At 45.1% G+C, this 16,329-nt stretch overlaps 10 non-coding genes across 10 annotated transcripts; all 10 read left to right on the forward strand.

Annotated features, from left to right (window-relative positions):
• The first annotated feature begins 1,352 nt into the window (after positions 1 to 1,352).
• trnac-gca (transfer RNA cysteine (anticodon GCA)) lies at positions 1,353 to 1,424 on the forward strand. The gene has a single exon. It is a non-coding gene; the product is annotated as a tRNA-Cys (tRNA).
• A 1,476-nt stretch (positions 1,425 to 2,900) lies between these two features.
• Positions 2,901 to 2,972, forward strand: trnac-gca (transfer RNA cysteine (anticodon GCA)). The gene has a single exon. It is a non-coding gene; the product is annotated as a tRNA-Cys (tRNA).
• Positions 2,973 to 4,447: 1,475 nt separating this feature from the next.
• trnac-gca (transfer RNA cysteine (anticodon GCA)) lies at positions 4,448 to 4,519 on the forward strand. The gene has a single exon. It is a non-coding gene; the product is annotated as a tRNA-Cys (tRNA).
• Positions 4,520 to 5,995: 1,476 nt separating this feature from the next.
• On the forward strand, positions 5,996 to 6,067 carry trnac-gca (transfer RNA cysteine (anticodon GCA)). Its single transcript has one exon. It is a non-coding gene; the product is annotated as a tRNA-Cys (tRNA).
• Positions 6,068 to 7,543: 1,476 nt separating this feature from the next.
• On the forward strand, positions 7,544 to 7,615 carry trnac-gca (transfer RNA cysteine (anticodon GCA)). Its single transcript has one exon. It is a non-coding gene; the product is annotated as a tRNA-Cys (tRNA).
• Positions 7,616 to 9,091: 1,476 nt separating this feature from the next.
• trnac-gca (transfer RNA cysteine (anticodon GCA)) lies at positions 9,092 to 9,163 on the forward strand. The gene has a single exon. It is a non-coding gene; the product is annotated as a tRNA-Cys (tRNA).
• Positions 9,164 to 10,639: 1,476 nt separating this feature from the next.
• trnac-gca (transfer RNA cysteine (anticodon GCA)) lies at positions 10,640 to 10,711 on the forward strand. Its single transcript has one exon. It is a non-coding gene; the product is annotated as a tRNA-Cys (tRNA).
• A 1,476-nt stretch (positions 10,712 to 12,187) lies between these two features.
• Positions 12,188 to 12,259, forward strand: trnac-gca (transfer RNA cysteine (anticodon GCA)). The gene has a single exon. It is a non-coding gene; the product is annotated as a tRNA-Cys (tRNA).
• Positions 12,260 to 13,735: 1,476 nt separating this feature from the next.
• On the forward strand, positions 13,736 to 13,807 carry trnac-gca (transfer RNA cysteine (anticodon GCA)). Its single transcript has one exon. It is a non-coding gene; the product is annotated as a tRNA-Cys (tRNA).
• Positions 13,808 to 15,283: 1,476 nt separating this feature from the next.
• trnac-gca (transfer RNA cysteine (anticodon GCA)) lies at positions 15,284 to 15,355 on the forward strand. The gene has a single exon. It is a non-coding gene; the product is annotated as a tRNA-Cys (tRNA).
• The last annotated feature ends 974 nt before the right edge of the window (positions 15,356 to 16,329 follow it).

Raw genomic sequence — 16,329 nt, forward strand, 5'->3', positions numbered from 1 at the left:
CAAGTGGTTGCAAACAGCAAGCTCCCACAAACGGCAGTGGGATTAATGAAAACACAATCTGCTTTGCTTGCTGGTTCAGCCCAGGACATCTCAGCTGACCTTCAATTAGTGCCGTGAGATCTTTTATGATCACCTGACAAGGCTGACAAGGCAGGCAAGGCCTCATTTTCACATATCATCTGAAAAATGGCCCCTGCAATAAGGCAGCACTTCCGTCTGTATGAAACTGAAGTCTTAGCCTGGGTTGGGTGCTCACATCTTTAGAGTGGGTGAGCTTGAACCCACAAACTTTTGACTCAGTACTGTGAGTGCTACCACTGAGCCTCAGTGGATGAATAGAGCAAGCAGACTAGGGAAGCATTGTCAGAGCGAAGCAGTGCACCAAGAAAAGTGGGAGATTTATATTGAGTTTGAAAACTTTCCACTGGCAGTGGACGAACCATCTCTTTCTCGCACAGCAGGGTTTTGTCCCCAGACGGGCATTAATCTGAAGCACAGGCCAGCGAGACCTTCCCCCATATGTTAATGACCTCGTGCCGGGAATGAGGCTGTGGGCATGGATTGCGGCATTGTGAGGATTGGGTGAATATCTGGCTCGGCATGAAAGGTGCCCCAATGAAGAAAGGCTGGACCTTGTGCGGAAAGCTCATGGTGATATCTGTTAGTTAATTTGCATTGAAGCTCATGGGACACTTGTTATCTGAGAGGGGCTGGAGCATTTGACTACACCTCAAGAGGTCCCTGGTTTGTATCCATGTTCCCTCTCATGAACTCCTATCCTATCACAATAAATCTAACCTACACATACCTTCCTCTTCACCGTGTCCATAATTATCCTGGATTGATATCGCTTTCAAGGCGAACATTTTGCCCATTTTGCCTGTGTTGTGTGTTTGGCAGAGCTGTGTAATTAATCGCACTCCCCTTCTGTTTCCCTGTTGATGGATCCCTTTCAGGAATTTCCTATTGAAAGTTACTATTGAATCTGCTTGCATCACACGTGCAGGCAGTGGATTCCAGATCACAAGAGCTCAATTTGTCAGCAAATGTTTTGTGATGTCGCCTCTTGTTCTTTTGTCAATCACCTTAAATTTGTGTCCTCTGGTTACTGATCCTTGTGCAACTGCAAACAATTTTATTTCCAATGTGAAAATCATTGATGATTTTGAAGAGCTGAAAATTTACACTGCATAAATGTTTTTGCCATTTTTGAAAGAAGGTCGAGCGACTTTTTAAAGCAACGATTAGCATGACTTCGTAATTCCTTGAATTCAGCCATTTTTTCATTTACCTTGTGGTTTTCTGCACTATGCAACATTGTATGATGAACACAAGCACATCAGCCTGTGCCTGGGGGTATAGCTCAGTGGTAGAGCATTTGACTGCAGATCAAGAGGTCCCTGGTTCAAATCCAGATGCCCCCTCAGAGTCATTCATGTTGCACAACTAATCATTCTGTGCACCTCAGTGAGCATAAGCACTATTTGCCACAAGTGAATCCTTGTGGTGATGAAGGTCGATTGGAGTTTTGGTGATGGAGGCAGCGAGCAAGTGGTTGCAAACAGCAAGCTCCCACAAACGGCAGTGGGATTAATGAAAACACAATCTGCTTTGCTTGCTGGTTCAGCCCAGGTCATCTCAGCTGACCTTCAATTAGTGCCGTGAGATCTTTTATGATCACCTGACAAGGCTGACAAGGCAGGCAAGGCCTCATTTTCACATATCATCTGAAAAATGGTCCCTGCAATAAGGCAGCACTTCCGTCTGTATGAAACTGAAGTCTTAGCCTGGGTTGGGTGCTCACATCTTTAGAGTGGGTGAGCTTGAACCCACAAACTTTTGACTCAGTACTGTGAGTGCTACCACTGAGCCTCAGTGGATGAATAGAGCAAGCAGACTAGGGAAGCATTGTCAGAGCGAAGCAGTGCACCAAGAAAAGTGGGAGATTTATATTGAGTTTGAAAACTTTCCACTGGCAGTGGACGAACCATCTCTTTCTCGCACAGCAGGGTTTTGTCCCCAGACGGGCATTAATCTGAAGCACAGGCCAGCGAGACCTTCCCCCATATGTTAATGACCTCGTGCCGGGAATGAGGCTGTGGGCATGGATTGCGGCATTGTGAGGATTGGGTGAATATCTGGCTCGGCATGAAAGGTGCCCCAATGAAGAAAGGCTGGACCTTGTGCGGAAAGCTCATGGTGATATCTGTTAGTTAATTTGCATTGAAGCTCATGGGACACTTGTTATCTGAGAGGGGCTGGAGCATTTGACTACACCTCAAGAGGTCCCTGGTTTGTATCCATGTTCCCTCTCATGAACTCCTATCCTATCACAATAAATCTAACCTACACATACCTTCCTCTTCACCGTGTCCATAATTATCCTGGATTGATATCGCTTTCAAGGCGAACATTTTGCCCATTTTGCCTGTGTTGTGTGTTTGGCAGAGCTGTGTAATTAATCGCACTCCCCTTCTGTTTCCCTGTTGATGGATCCCTTTCAGGAATTTCCTATTGAAAGTTACTATTGAATCTGCTTGCATCACACGTGCAGGCAGTGGATTCCAGATCACAAGAGCTCAATTTGTCAGCAAATGTTTTGTGATGTCGCCTCTTGTTCTTTTGTCAATCACCTTAAATTTGTGTCCTCTGGTTACTGATCCTTGTGCAACTGCAAACAATTTTATTTCCAATGTGAAAATCATTGATGATTTTGAAGAGCTGAAAATTTACACTGCATAAATGTTTTTGCCATTTTTGAAAGAAGGTCGAGCGACTTTTTAAAGCAACGATTAGCATGACTTCGTAATTCCTTGAATTCAGCCATTTTTTCATTTACCTTGTGGTTTTCTGCACTATGCAACATTGTATGATGAACACAAGCACATCAGCCTGTGCCTGGGGGTATAGCTCAGTGGTAGAGCATTTGACTGCAGATCAAGAGGTCCCTGGTTCAAATCCAGATGCCCCCTCAGAGTCATTCATGTTGCACAACTAATCATTCTGTGCACCTCAGTGAGCATAAGCACTATTTGCCACAAGTGAATCCTTGTGGTGATGAAGGTCGATTGGAGTTTTGGTGATGGAGGCAGCGAGCAAGTGGTTGCAAACAGCAAGCTCCCACAAACGGCAGTGGGATTAATGAAAACACAATCTGCTTTGCTTGCTGGTTCAGCCCAGGTCATCTCAGCTGACCTTCAATTAGTGCCGTGAGATCTTTTATGATCACCTGACAAGGCTGACAAGGCAGGCAAGGCCTCATTTTCACATATCATCTGAAAAATGGTCCCTGCAATAAGGCAGCACTTCCGTCTGTATGAAACTGAAGTCTTAGCCTGGGTTGGGTGCTCACATCTTTAGAGTGGGTGAGCTTGAACCCACAAACTTTTGACTCAGTACTGTGAGTGCTACCACTGAGCCTCAGTGGATGAATAGAGCAAGCAGACTAGGGAAGCATTGTCAGAGCGAAGCAGTGCACCAAGAAAAGTGGGAGATTTATATTGAGTTTGAAAACTTTCCACTGGCAGTGGACGAACCATCTCTTTCTCGCACAGCAGGGTTTTGTCCCCAGACGGGCATTAATCTGAAGCACAGGCCAGCGAGACCTTCCCCCATATGTTAATGACCTCGTGCCGGGAATGAGGCTGTGGGCATGGATTGCGGCATTGTGAGGATTGGGTGAATATCTGGCTCGGCATGAAAGGTGCCCCAATGAAGAAAGGCTGGACCTTGTGCGGAAAGCTCATGGTGATATCTGTTAGTTAATTTGCATTGAAGCTCATGGGACACTTGTTATCTGAGAGGGGCTGGAGCATTTGACTACACCTCAAGAGGTCCCTGGTTTGTATCCATGTTCCCTCTCATGAACTCCTATCCTATCACAATAAATCTAACCTACACATACCTTCCTCTTCACCGTGTCCATAATTATCCTGGATTGATATCGCTTTCAAGGCGAACATTTTGCCCATTTTGCCTGTGTTGTGTGTTTGGCAGAGCTGTGTAATTAATCGCACTCCCCTTCTGTTTCCCTGTTGATGGATCCCTTTCAGGAATTTCCTATTGAAAGTTACTATTGAATCTGCTTGCATCACACGTGCAGGCAGTGGATTCCAGATCACAAGAGCTCAATTTGTCAGCAAATGTTTTGTGATGTCGCCTCTTGTTCTTTTGTCAATCACCTTAAATTTGTGTCCTCTGGTTACTGATCCTTGTGCAACTGCAAACAATTTTATTTCCAATGTGAAAATCATTGATGATTTTGAAGAGCTGAAAATTTACACTGCATAAATGTTTTTGCCATTTTTGAAAGAAGGTCGAGCGACTTTTTAAAGCAACGATTAGCATGACTTCGTAATTCCTTGAATTCAGCCATTTTTTCATTTACCTTGTGGTTTTCTGCACTATGCAACATTGTATGATGAACACAAGCACATCAGCCTGTGCCTGGGGTATAGCTCAGTGGTAGAGCATTTGACTGCAGATCAAGAGGTCCCTGGTTCAAATCCAGATGCCCCCTCAGAGTCATTCATGTTGTACAACTAATCATTCTGTGCTCCTCAGTGACCGTAAGCACTATTTGCCACAAGTGAATCCTTGTGGTGATGAAGGTCGATTGGAGTTTTGGTGATGGAGGCAGCGAGCAAGTGGTTGCAAACAGCAAGCTCCCACAAACGGCAGTGGGATTAATGAAAACACAATCTGCTTTGCTTGCTGGTTCAGCCCAGGTCATCTCAGCTGACCTTCAATTAGTGCCGTGAGATCTTTTATGATCACCTGACAAGGCTGACAAGGCAGGCAAGGCCTCATTTTCACATATCATCTGAAAAATGGCCCCTGCAATAAGGCAGCACTTCCGTCTGTATGAAACTGAAGTCTTAGCCTGGGTTGGGTGCTCACATCTTTAGAGTGGGTGAGCTTGAACCCACAAACTTTTGACTCAGTACTGTGAGTGCTACCACTGAGCCTCAGTGGATGAATAGAGCAAGCAGACTAGGGAAGCATTGTCAGAGCGAAGCAGTGCACCAAGAAAAGTGGGAGATTTATATTGAGTTTGAAAACTTTCCACTGGCAGTGGACGAACCATCTCTTTCTCGCACAGCAGGGTTTTGTCCCCAGACGGGCATTAATCTGAAGCACAGGCCAGCGAGACCTTCCCCCATATGTTAATGACCTCGTGCCGGGAATGAGGCTGTGGGCATGGATTGCGGCATTGTGAGGATTGGGTGAATATCTGGCTCGGCATGAAAGGTGCCCCAATGAAGAAAGGCTGGACCTTGTGCGGAAAGCTCATGGTGATATCTGTTAGTTAATTTGCATTGAAGCTCATGGGACACTTGTTATCTGAGAGGGGCTGGAGCATTTGACTACACCTCAAGAGGTCCCTGGTTTGTATCCATGTTCCCTCTCATGAACTCCTATCCTATCACAATAAATCTAACCTACACATACCTTCCTCTTCACCGTGTCCATAATTATCCTGGATTGATATCGCTTTCAAGGCGAACATTTTGCCCATTTTGCCTGTGTTGTGTGTTTGGCAGAGCTGTGTAATTAATCGCACTCCCCTTCTGTTTCCCTGTTGATGGATCCCTTTCAGGAATTTCCTATTGAAAGTTACTATTGAATCTGCTTGCATCACACGTGCAGGCAGTGGATTCCAGATCACAAGAGCTCAATTTGTCAGCAAATGTTTTGTGATGTCGCCTCTTGTTCTTTTGTCAATCACCTTAAATTTGTGTCCTCTGGTTACTGATCCTTGTGCAACTGCAAACAATTTTATTTCCAATGTGAAAATCATTGATGATTTTGAAGAGCTGAAAATTTACACTGCATAAATGTTTTTGCCATTTTTGAAAGAAGGTCGAGCGACTTTTTAAAGCAACGATTAGCATGACTTCGTAATTCCTTGAATTCAGCCATTTTTTCATTTACCTTGTGGTTTTCTGCACTATGCAACATTGTATGATGAACACAAGCACATCAGCCTGTGCCTGGGGGTATAGCTCAGTGGTAGAGCATTTGACTGCAGATCAAGAGGTCCCTGGTTCAAATCCAGATGCCCCCTCAGAGTCATTCATGTTGCACAACTAATCATTCTGTGCACCTCAGTGAGCATAAGCACTATTTGCCACAAGTGAATCCTTGTGGTGATGAAGGTCGATTGGAGTTTTGGTGATGGAGGCAGCGAGCAAGTGGTTGCAAACAGCAAGCTCCCACAAACGGCAGTGGGATTAATGAAAACACAATCTGCTTTGCTTGCTGGTTCAGCCCAGGTCATCTCAGCTGACCTTCAATTAGTGCCGTGAGATCTTTTATGATCACCTGACAAGGCTGACAAGGCAGGCAAGGCCTCATTTTCACATATCATCTGAAAAATGGCCCCTGCAATAAGGCAGCACTTCCGTCTGTATGAAACTGAAGTCTTAGCCTGGGTTGGGTGCTCACATCTTTAGAGTGGGTGAGCTTGAACCCACAAACTTTTGACTCAGTACTGTGAGTGCTACCACTGAGCCTCAGTGGATGAATAGAGCAAGCAGACTAGGGAAGCATTGTCAGAGCGAAGCAGTGCACCAAGAAAAGTGGGAGATTTATATTGAGTTTGAAAACTTTCCACTGGCAGTGGACGAACCATCTCTTTCTCGCACAGCAGGGTTTTGTCCCCAGACGGGCATTAATCTGAAGCACAGGCCAGCGAGACCTTCCCCCATATGTTAATGACCTCGTGCCGGGAATGAGGCTGTGGGCATGGATTGCGGCATTGTGAGGATTGGGTGAATATCTGGCTCGGCATGAAAGGTGCCCCAATGAAGAAAGGCTGGACCTTGTGCGGAAAGCTCATGGTGATATCTGTTAGTTAATTTGCATTGAAGCTCATGGGACACTTGTTATCTGAGAGGGGCTGGAGCATTTGACTACACCTCAAGAGGTCCCTGGTTTGTATCCATGTTCCCTCTCATGAACTCCTATCCTATCACAATAAATCTAACCTACACATACCTTCCTCTTCACCGTGTCCATAATTATCCTGGATTGATATCGCTTTCAAGGCGAACATTTTGCCCATTTTGCCTGTGTTGTGTGTTTGGCAGAGCTGTGTAATTAATCGCACTCCCCTTCTGTTTCCCTGTTGATGGATCCCTTTCAGGAATTTCCTATTGAAAGTTACTATTGAATCTGCTTGCATCACACGTGCAGGCAGTGGATTCCAGATCACAAGAGCTCAATTTGTCAGCAAATGTTTTGTGATGTCGCCTCTTGTTCTTTTGTCAATCACCTTAAATTTGTGTCCTCTGGTTACTGATCCTTGTGCAACTGCAAACAATTTTATTTCCAATGTGAAAATCATTGATGATTTTGAAGAGCTGAAAATTTACACTGCATAAATGTTTTTGCCATTTTTGAAAGAAGGTCGAGCGACTTTTTAAAGCAACGATTAGCATGACTTCGTAATTCCTTGAATTCAGCCATTTTTTCATTTACCTTGTGGTTTTCTGCACTATGCAACATTGTATGATGAACACAAGCACATCAGCCTGTGCCTGGGGGTATAGCTCAGTGGTAGAGCATTTGACTGCAGATCAAGAGGTCCCTGGTTCAAATCCAGATGCCCCCTCAGAGTCATTCATGTTGCACAACTAATCATTCTGTGCACCTCAGTGAGCATAAGCACTATTTGCCACAAGTGAATCCTTGTGGTGATGAAGGTCGATTGGAGTTTTGGTGATGGAGGCAGCGAGCAAGTGGTTGCAAACAGCAAGCTCCCACAAACGGCAGTGGGATTAATGAAAACACAATCTGCTTTGCTTGCTGGTTCAGCCCAGGTCATCTCAGCTGACCTTCAATTAGTGCCGTGAGATCTTTTATGATCACCTGACAAGGCTGACAAGGCAGGCAAGGCCTCATTTTCACATATCATCTGAAAAATGGTCCCTGCAATAAGGCAGCACTTCCGTCTGTATGAAACTGAAGTCTTAGCCTGGGTTGGGTGCTCACATCTTTAGAGTGGGTGAGCTTGAACCCACAAACTTTTGACTCAGTACTGTGAGTGCTACCACTGAGCCTCAGTGGATGAATAGAGCAAGCAGACTAGGGAAGCATTGTCAGAGCGAAGCAGTGCACCAAGAAAAGTGGGAGATTTATATTGAGTTTGAAAACTTTCCACTGGCAGTGGACGAACCATCTCTTTCTCGCACAGCAGGGTTTTGTCCCCAGACGGGCATTAATCTGAAGCACAGGCCAGCGAGACCTTCCCCCATATGTTAATGACCTCGTGCCGGGAATGAGGCTGTGGGCATGGATTGCGGCATTGTGAGGATTGGGTGAATATCTGGCTCGGCATGAAAGGTGCCCCAATGAAGAAAGGCTGGACCTTGTGCGGAAAGCTCATGGTGATATCTGTTAGTTAATTTGCATTGAAGCTCATGGGACACTTGTTATCTGAGAGGGGCTGGAGCATTTGACTACACCTCAAGAGGTCCCTGGTTTGTATCCATGTTCCCTCTCATGAACTCCTATCCTATCACAATAAATCTAACCTACACATACCTTCCTCTTCACCGTGTCCATAATTATCCTGGATTGATATCGCTTTCAAGGCGAACATTTTGCCCATTTTGCCTGTGTTGTGTGTTTGGCAGAGCTGTGTAATTAATCGCACTCCCCTTCTGTTTCCCTGTTGATGGATCCCTTTCAGGAATTTCCTATTGAAAGTTACTATTGAATCTGCTTGCATCACACGTGCAGGCAGTGGATTCCAGATCACAAGAGCTCAATTTGTCAGCAAATGTTTTGTGATGTCGCCTCTTGTTCTTTTGTCAATCACCTTAAATTTGTGTCCTCTGGTTACTGATCCTTGTGCAACTGCAAACAATTTTATTTCCAATGTGAAAATCATTGATGATTTTGAAGAGCTGAAAATTTACACTGCATAAATGTTTTTGCCATTTTTGAAAGAAGGTCGAGCGACTTTTTAAAGCAACGATTAGCATGACTTCGTAATTCCTTGAATTCAGCCATTTTTTCATTTACCTTGTGGTTTTCTGCACTATGCAACATTGTATGATGAACACAAGCACATCAGCCTGTGCCTGGGGGTATAGCTCAGTGGTAGAGCATTTGACTGCAGATCAAGAGGTCCCTGGTTCAAATCCAGATGCCCCCTCAGAGTCATTCATGTTGCACAACTAATCATTCTGTGCACCTCAGTGACCATAAGCACTATTTGCCACAAGTGAATCCTTGTGGTGATGAAGGTCGATTGGAGTTTTGGTGATGGAGGCAGCGAGCAAGTGGTTGCAAACAGCAAGCTCCCACAAACGGCAGTGGGATTAATGAAAACACAATCTGCTTTGCTTGCTGGTTCAGCCCAGGACATCTCAGCTGACCTTCAATTAGTGCCGTGAGATCTTTTATGATCACCTGACAAGGCTGACAAGGCAGGCAAGGCCTCATTTTCACATATCATCTGAAAAATGGCCCCTGCAATAAGGCAGCACTTCCGTCTGTATGAAACTGAAGTCTTAGCCTGGGTTGGGTGCTCACATCTTTAGAGTGGGTGAGCTTGAACCCACAAACTTTTGACTCAGTACTGTGAGTGCTACCACTGAGCCTCAGTGGATGAATAGAGCAAGCAGACTAGGGAAGCATTGTCAGAGCGAAGCAGTGCACCAAGAAAAGTGGGAGATTTATATTGAGTTTGAAAACTTTCCACTGGCAGTGGACGAACCATCTCTTTCTCGCACAGCAGGGTTTTGTCCCCAGACGGGCATTAATCTGAAGCACAGGCCAGCGAGACCTTCCCCCATATGTTAATGACCTCGTGCCGGGAATGAGGCTGTGGGCATGGATTGCGGCATTGTGAGGATTGGGTGAATATCTGGCTCGGCATGAAAGGTGCCCCAATGAAGAAAGGCTGGACCTTGTGCGGAAAGCTCATGGTGATATCTGTTAGTTAATTTGCATTGAAGCTCATGGGACACTTGTTATCTGAGAGGGGCTGGAGCATTTGACTACACCTCAAGAGGTCCCTGGTTTGTATCCATGTTCCCTCTCATGAACTCCTATCCTATCACAATAAATCTAACCTACACATACCTTCCTCTTCACCGTGTCCATAATTATCCTGGATTGATATCGCTTTCAAGGCGAACATTTTGCCCATTTTGCCTGTGTTGTGTGTTTGGCAGAGCTGTGTAATTAATCGCACTCCCCTTCTGTTTCCCTGTTGATGGATCCCTTTCAGGAATTTCCTATTGAAAGTTACTATTGAATCTGCTTGCATCACACGTGCAGGCAGTGGATTCCAGATCACAAGAGCTCAATTTGTCAGCAAATGTTTTGTGATGTCGCCTCTTGTTCTTTTGTCAATCACCTTAAATTTGTGTCCTCTGGTTACTGATCCTTGTGCAACTGCAAACAATTTTATTTCCAATGTGAAAATCATTGATGATTTTGAAGAGCTGAAAATTTACACTGCATAAATGTTTTTGCCATTTTTGAAAGAAGGTCGAGCGACTTTTTAAAGCAACGATTAGCATGACTTCGTAATTCCTTGAATTCAGCCATTTTTTCATTTACCTTGTGGTTTTCTGCACTATGCAACATTGTATGATGAACACAAGCACATCAGCCTGTGCCTGGGGGTATAGCTCAGTGGTAGAGCATTTGACTGCAGATCAAGAGGTCCCTGGTTCAAATCCAGATGCCCCCTCAGAGTCATTCATGTTGCACAACTAATCATTCTGTGCACCTCAGTGAGCATAAGCACTATTTGCCACAAGTGAATCCTTGTGGTGATGAAGGTCGATTGGAGTTTTGGTGATGGAGGCAGCGAGCAAGTGGTTGCAAACAGCAAGCTCCCACAAACGGCAGTGGGATTAATGAAAACACAATCTGCTTTGCTTGCTGGTTCAGCCCAGGTCATCTCAGCTGACCTTCAATTAGTGCCGTGAGATCTTTTATGATCACCTGACAAGGCTGACAAGGCAGGCAAGGCCTCATTTTCACATATCATCTGAAAAATGGCCCCTGCAATAAGGCAGCACTTCCGTCTGTATGAAACTGAAGTCTTAGCCTGGGTTGGGTGCTCACATCTTTAGAGTGGGTGAGCTTGAACCCACAAACTTTTGACTCAGTACTGTGAGTGCTACCACTGAGCCTCAGTGGATGAATAGAGCAAGCAGACTAGGGAAGCATTGTCAGAGCGAAGCAGTGCACCAAGAAAAGTGGGAGATTTATATTGAGTTTGAAAACTTTCCACTGGCAGTGGACGAACCATCTCTTTCTCGCACAGCAGGGTTTTGTCCCCAGACGGGCATTAATCTGAAGCACAGGCCAGCGAGACCTTCCCCCATATGTTAATGACCTCGTGCCGGGAATGAGGCTGTGGGCATGGATTGCGGCATTGTGAGGATTGGGTGAATATCTGGCTCGGCATGAAAGGTGCCCCAATGAAGAAAGGCTGGACCTTGTGCGGAAAGCTCATGGTGATATCTGTTAGTTAATTTGCATTGAAGCTCATGGGACACTTGTTATCTGAGAGGGGCTGGAGCATTTGACTACACCTCAAGAGGTCCCTGGTTTGTATCCATGTTCCCTCTCATGAACTCCTATCCTATCACAATAAATCTAACCTACACATACCTTCCTCTTCACCGTGTCCATAATTATCCTGGATTGATATCGCTTTCAAGGCGAACATTTTGCCCATTTTGCCTGTGTTGTGTGTTTGGCAGAGCTGTGTAATTAATCGCACTCCCCTTCTGTTTCCCTGTTGATGGATCCCTTTCAGGAATTTCCTATTGAAAGTTACTATTGAATCTGCTTGCATCACACGTGCAGGCAGTGGATTCCAGATCACAAGAGCTCAATTTGTCAGCAAATGTTTTGTGATGTCGCCTCTTGTTCTTTTGTCAATCACCTTAAATTTGTGTCCTCTGGTTACTGATCCTTGTGCAACTGCAAACAATTTTATTTCCAATGTGAAAATCATTGATGATTTTGAAGAGCTGAAAATTTACACTGCATAAATGTTTTTGCCATTTTTGAAAGAAGGTCGAGCGACTTTTTAAAGCAACGATTAGCATGACTTCGTAATTCCTTGAATTCAGCCATTTTTTCATTTACCTTGTGGTTTTCTGCACTATGCAACATTGTATGATGAACACAAGCACATCAGCCTGTGCCTGGGGGTATAGCTCAGTGGTAGAGCATTTGACTGCAGATCAAGAGGTCCCTGGTTCAAATCCAGATGCCCCCTCAGAGTCATTCATGTTGCACAACTAATCATTCTGTGCACCTCAGTGAGCATAAGCACTATTTGCCACAAGTGAATCCTTGTGGTGATGAAGGTCGATTGGAGTTTTGGTGATGGAGGCAGCGAGCAAGTGGTTGCAAACAGCAAGCTCCCACAAACGGCAGTGGGATTAATGAAAACACAATCTGCTTTGCTTGCTGGTTCAGCCCAGGACATCTCAGCTGACCTTCAATTAGTGCCGTGAGATCTTTTATGATCACCTGACAAGGCTGACAAGGCAGGCAAGGCCTCATTTTCACATATCATCTGAAAAATGGCCCCTGCAATAAGGCAGCACTTCCGTCTGTATGAAACTGAAGTCTTAGCCTGGGTTGGGTGCTCACATCTTTAGAGTGGGTGAGCTTGAACCCACAAACTTTTGACTCAGTACTGTGAGTGCTACCACTGAGCCTCAGTGGATGAATAGAGCAAGCAGAGTAGGGAAGCATTGTCAGAGCGAAGCAGTGCACCAAGAAAAGTGGGAGATTTATATTGAGTTTGAAAACTTTCCACTGGCAGTGGACGAACCATCTCTTTCTCGCACAGCAGGGTTTTGTCCCCAGACGGGCATTAATCTGAAGCACAGGCCAGCGAGACCTTCCCCCATATGTTAATGACCTCGTGCCGGGAATGAGGCTGTGGGCATGGATTGCGGCATTGTGAGGATTGGGTGAATATCTGGCTCGGCATGAAAGGTGCCCCAATGAAGAAAGGCTGGACCTTGTGCGGAAAGCTCATGGTGATATCTGTTAGTTAATTTGCATTGAAGCTCATGGGACACTTGTTATCTGAGAGGGGCTGGAGCATTTGACTACACCTCAAGAGGTCCCTGGTTTGTATCCATGTTCCCTCTCATGAACTCCTATCCTATCACAATAAATCTAACCTACACATACCTTCCTCTTCACCGTGTCCATAATTATCCTGGATTGATATCGCTTTCAAGGCGAACATTTTGCCCATTTTGCCTGTGTTGTGTGTTTGGCAGAGCTGTGTAATTAATCGCACTCCCCTTCTGTTTCCCTGTTGATGGATCCCTTTCAGGAATTTCCTATTGAAAGTTACTATTGAATCTGCTTGCATCACACGTGCAGGCAGTGGATTCCAGATCACAAGAGCTCAATTTGTCAGCAAATGTTTTGTGATGTCGCCTCTTGTTCTTTTGTCAATCACCTTAAATTTGTGTCCTCTGGTTACTGATCCTTGTGCAACTGCAAACAATTTTATTTCCAATGTGAAAATCATTGATGATTTTGAAGAGCTGAAAATTTACACTGCATAAATGTTTTTGCCATTTTTGAAAGAAGGTCGAGCGACTTTTTAAAGCAACGATTAGCATGACTTCGTAATTCCTTGAATTCAGCCATTTTTTCATTTACCTTGTGGTTTTCTGCACTATGCAACATTGTATGATGAACACAAGCACATCAGCCTGTGCCTGGGGGTATAGCTCAGTGGTAGAGCATTTGACTGCAGATCAAGAGGTCCCTGGTTCAAATCCAGATGCCCCCTCAGAGTCATTCATGTTGCACAACTAATCATTCTGTGCACCTCAGTGACCATAAGCACTATTTGCCACAAGTGAATCCTTGTGGTGATGAAGGTCGATTGGAGTTTTGGTGATGGAGGCAGCGAGCAAGTGGTTGCAAACAGCAAGCTCCCACAAACGGCAGTGGGATTAATGAAAACACAATCTGCTTTGCTTGCTGGTTCAGCCCAGGACATCTCAGCTGACCTTCAATTAGTGCCGTGAGATCTTTTATGATCACCTGACAAGGCTGACAAGGCAGGCAAGGCCTCATTTTCACATATCATCTGAAAAATGGCCCCTGCAATAAGGCAGCACTTCCGTCTGTATGAAACTGAAGTCTTAGCCTGGGTTGGGTGCTCACATCTTTAGAGTGGGTGAGCTTGAACCCACAAACTTTTGACTCAGTACTGTGAGTGCTACCACTGAGCCTCAGTGGATGAATAGAGCAAGCAGACTAGGGAAGCATTGTCAGAGCGAAGCAGTGCACCAAGAAAAGTGGGAGATTTATATTGAGTTTGAAAACTTTCCACTGGCAGTGGACGAACCATCTCTTTCTCGCACAGCAGGGTTTTGTCCCCAGACGGGCATTAATCTGAAGCACAGGCCAGCGAGACCTTCCCCCATATGTTAATGACCTCGTGCCGGGAATGAGGCTGTGGGCATGGATTGCGGCATTGTGAGGATTGGGTGAATATCTGGCTCGGCATGAAAGGTGCCCCAATGAAGAAAGGCTGGACCTTGTGCGGAAAGCTCATGGTGATATCTGTTAGTTAATTTGCATTGAAGCTCATGGGACACTTGTTATCTGAGAGGGGCTGGAGCATTTGACTACACCTCAAGAGGTCCCTGGTTTGTATCCATGTTCCCTCTCATGAACTCCTATCCTATCACAATAAATCTAACCTACACATACCTTCCTCTTCACCGTGTCCATAATTATCCTGGATTGATATCGCTTTCAAGGCGAACATTTTGCCCATTTTGCCTGTGTTGTGTGTTTGGCAGAGCTGTGTAATTAATCGCACTCCCCTTCTGTTTCCCTGTTGATGGATCCCTTTCAGGAATTTCCTATTGAAAGTTACTATTGAATCTGCTTGCATCACACGTGCAGGCAGTGGATTCCAGATCACAAGAGCTCAATTTGTCAGCAAATGTTTTGTGATGTCGCCTCTTGTTCTTTTGTCAATCACCTTAAATTTGTGTCCTCTGGTTACTGATCCTTGTGCAACTGCAAACAATTTTATTTCCAATGTGAAAATCATTGATGATTTTGAAGAGCTGAAAATTTACACTGCATAAATGTTTTTGCCATTTTTGAAAGAAGGTCGAGCGACTTTTTAAAGCAACGATTAGCATGACTTCGTAATTCCTTGAATTCAGCCATTTTTTCATTTACCTTGTGGTTTTCTGCACTATGCAACATTGTATGATGAACACAAGCACATCAGCCTGTGCCTGGGGGTATAGCTCAGTGGTAGAGCATTTGACTGCAGATCAAGAGGTCCCTGGTTCAAATCCAGATGCCCCCTCAGAGTCATTCATGTTGCACAACTAATCATTCTGTGCACCTCAGTGAGCATAAGCACTATTTGCCACAAGTGAATCCTTGTGGTGATGAAGGTCGATTGGAGTTTTGGTGATGGAGGCAGCGAGCAAGTGGTTGCAAACAGCAAGCTCCCACAAACGGCAGTGGGATTAATGAAAACACAATCTGCTTTGCTTGCTGGTTCAGCCCAGGTCATCTCAGCTGACCTTCAATTAGTGCCGTGAGATCTTTTATGATCACCTGACAAGGCTGACAAGGCAGGCAAGGCCTCATTTTCACATATCATCTGAAAAATGGCCCCTGCAATAAGGCAGCACTTCCGTCTGTATGAAACTGAAGTCTTAGCCTGGGTTGGGTGCTCACATCTTTAGAGTGGGTGAGCTTGAACCCACAAACTTTTGACTCAGTACTGTGAGTGCTACCACTGAGCCTCAGTGGATGAATAGAGCAAGCAGACTAGGGAAGCATTGTCAGAGCGAAGCAGTGCACCAAGAAAAGTGGGAGATTTATATTGAGTTTGAAAACTTTCCACTGGCAGTGGACGAACCATCTCTTTCTCGCACAGCAGGGTTTTGTCCCCAGACGGGCATTAATCTGAAGCACAGGCCAGCGAGACCTTCCCCCATATGTTAATGACCTCGTGCCGGGAATGAGGCTGTGGGCATGGATTGCGGCATTGTGAGGATTGGGTGAATATCTGGCTCGGCATGAAAGGTGCCCCAATGAAGAAAGGCTGGACCTTGTGCGGAAAGCTCATGGTGATATCTGTTAGTTAATTTGCATTGAAGCTCATGGGACACTTGTTATCTGAGAGGGGCTGGAGCATTTGACTACACCTCAAGAGGTCCCTGGTTTGTATCCATGTTCCCTCTCATGAACTCCTATCCTATCACAATAAATCTAACCTACACATACCTTCCTCTTCACCGTGTCCATAATTATCCTGGATTGATATCG

Source organism: Pristiophorus japonicus, chromosome 21 (genome assembly GCF_044704955.1).
Source record: "Pristiophorus japonicus isolate sPriJap1 chromosome 21, sPriJap1.hap1, whole genome shotgun sequence".
NCBI classification, from domain to species: Eukaryota; Metazoa; Chordata; class Chondrichthyes; family Pristiophoridae; genus Pristiophorus; species Pristiophorus japonicus.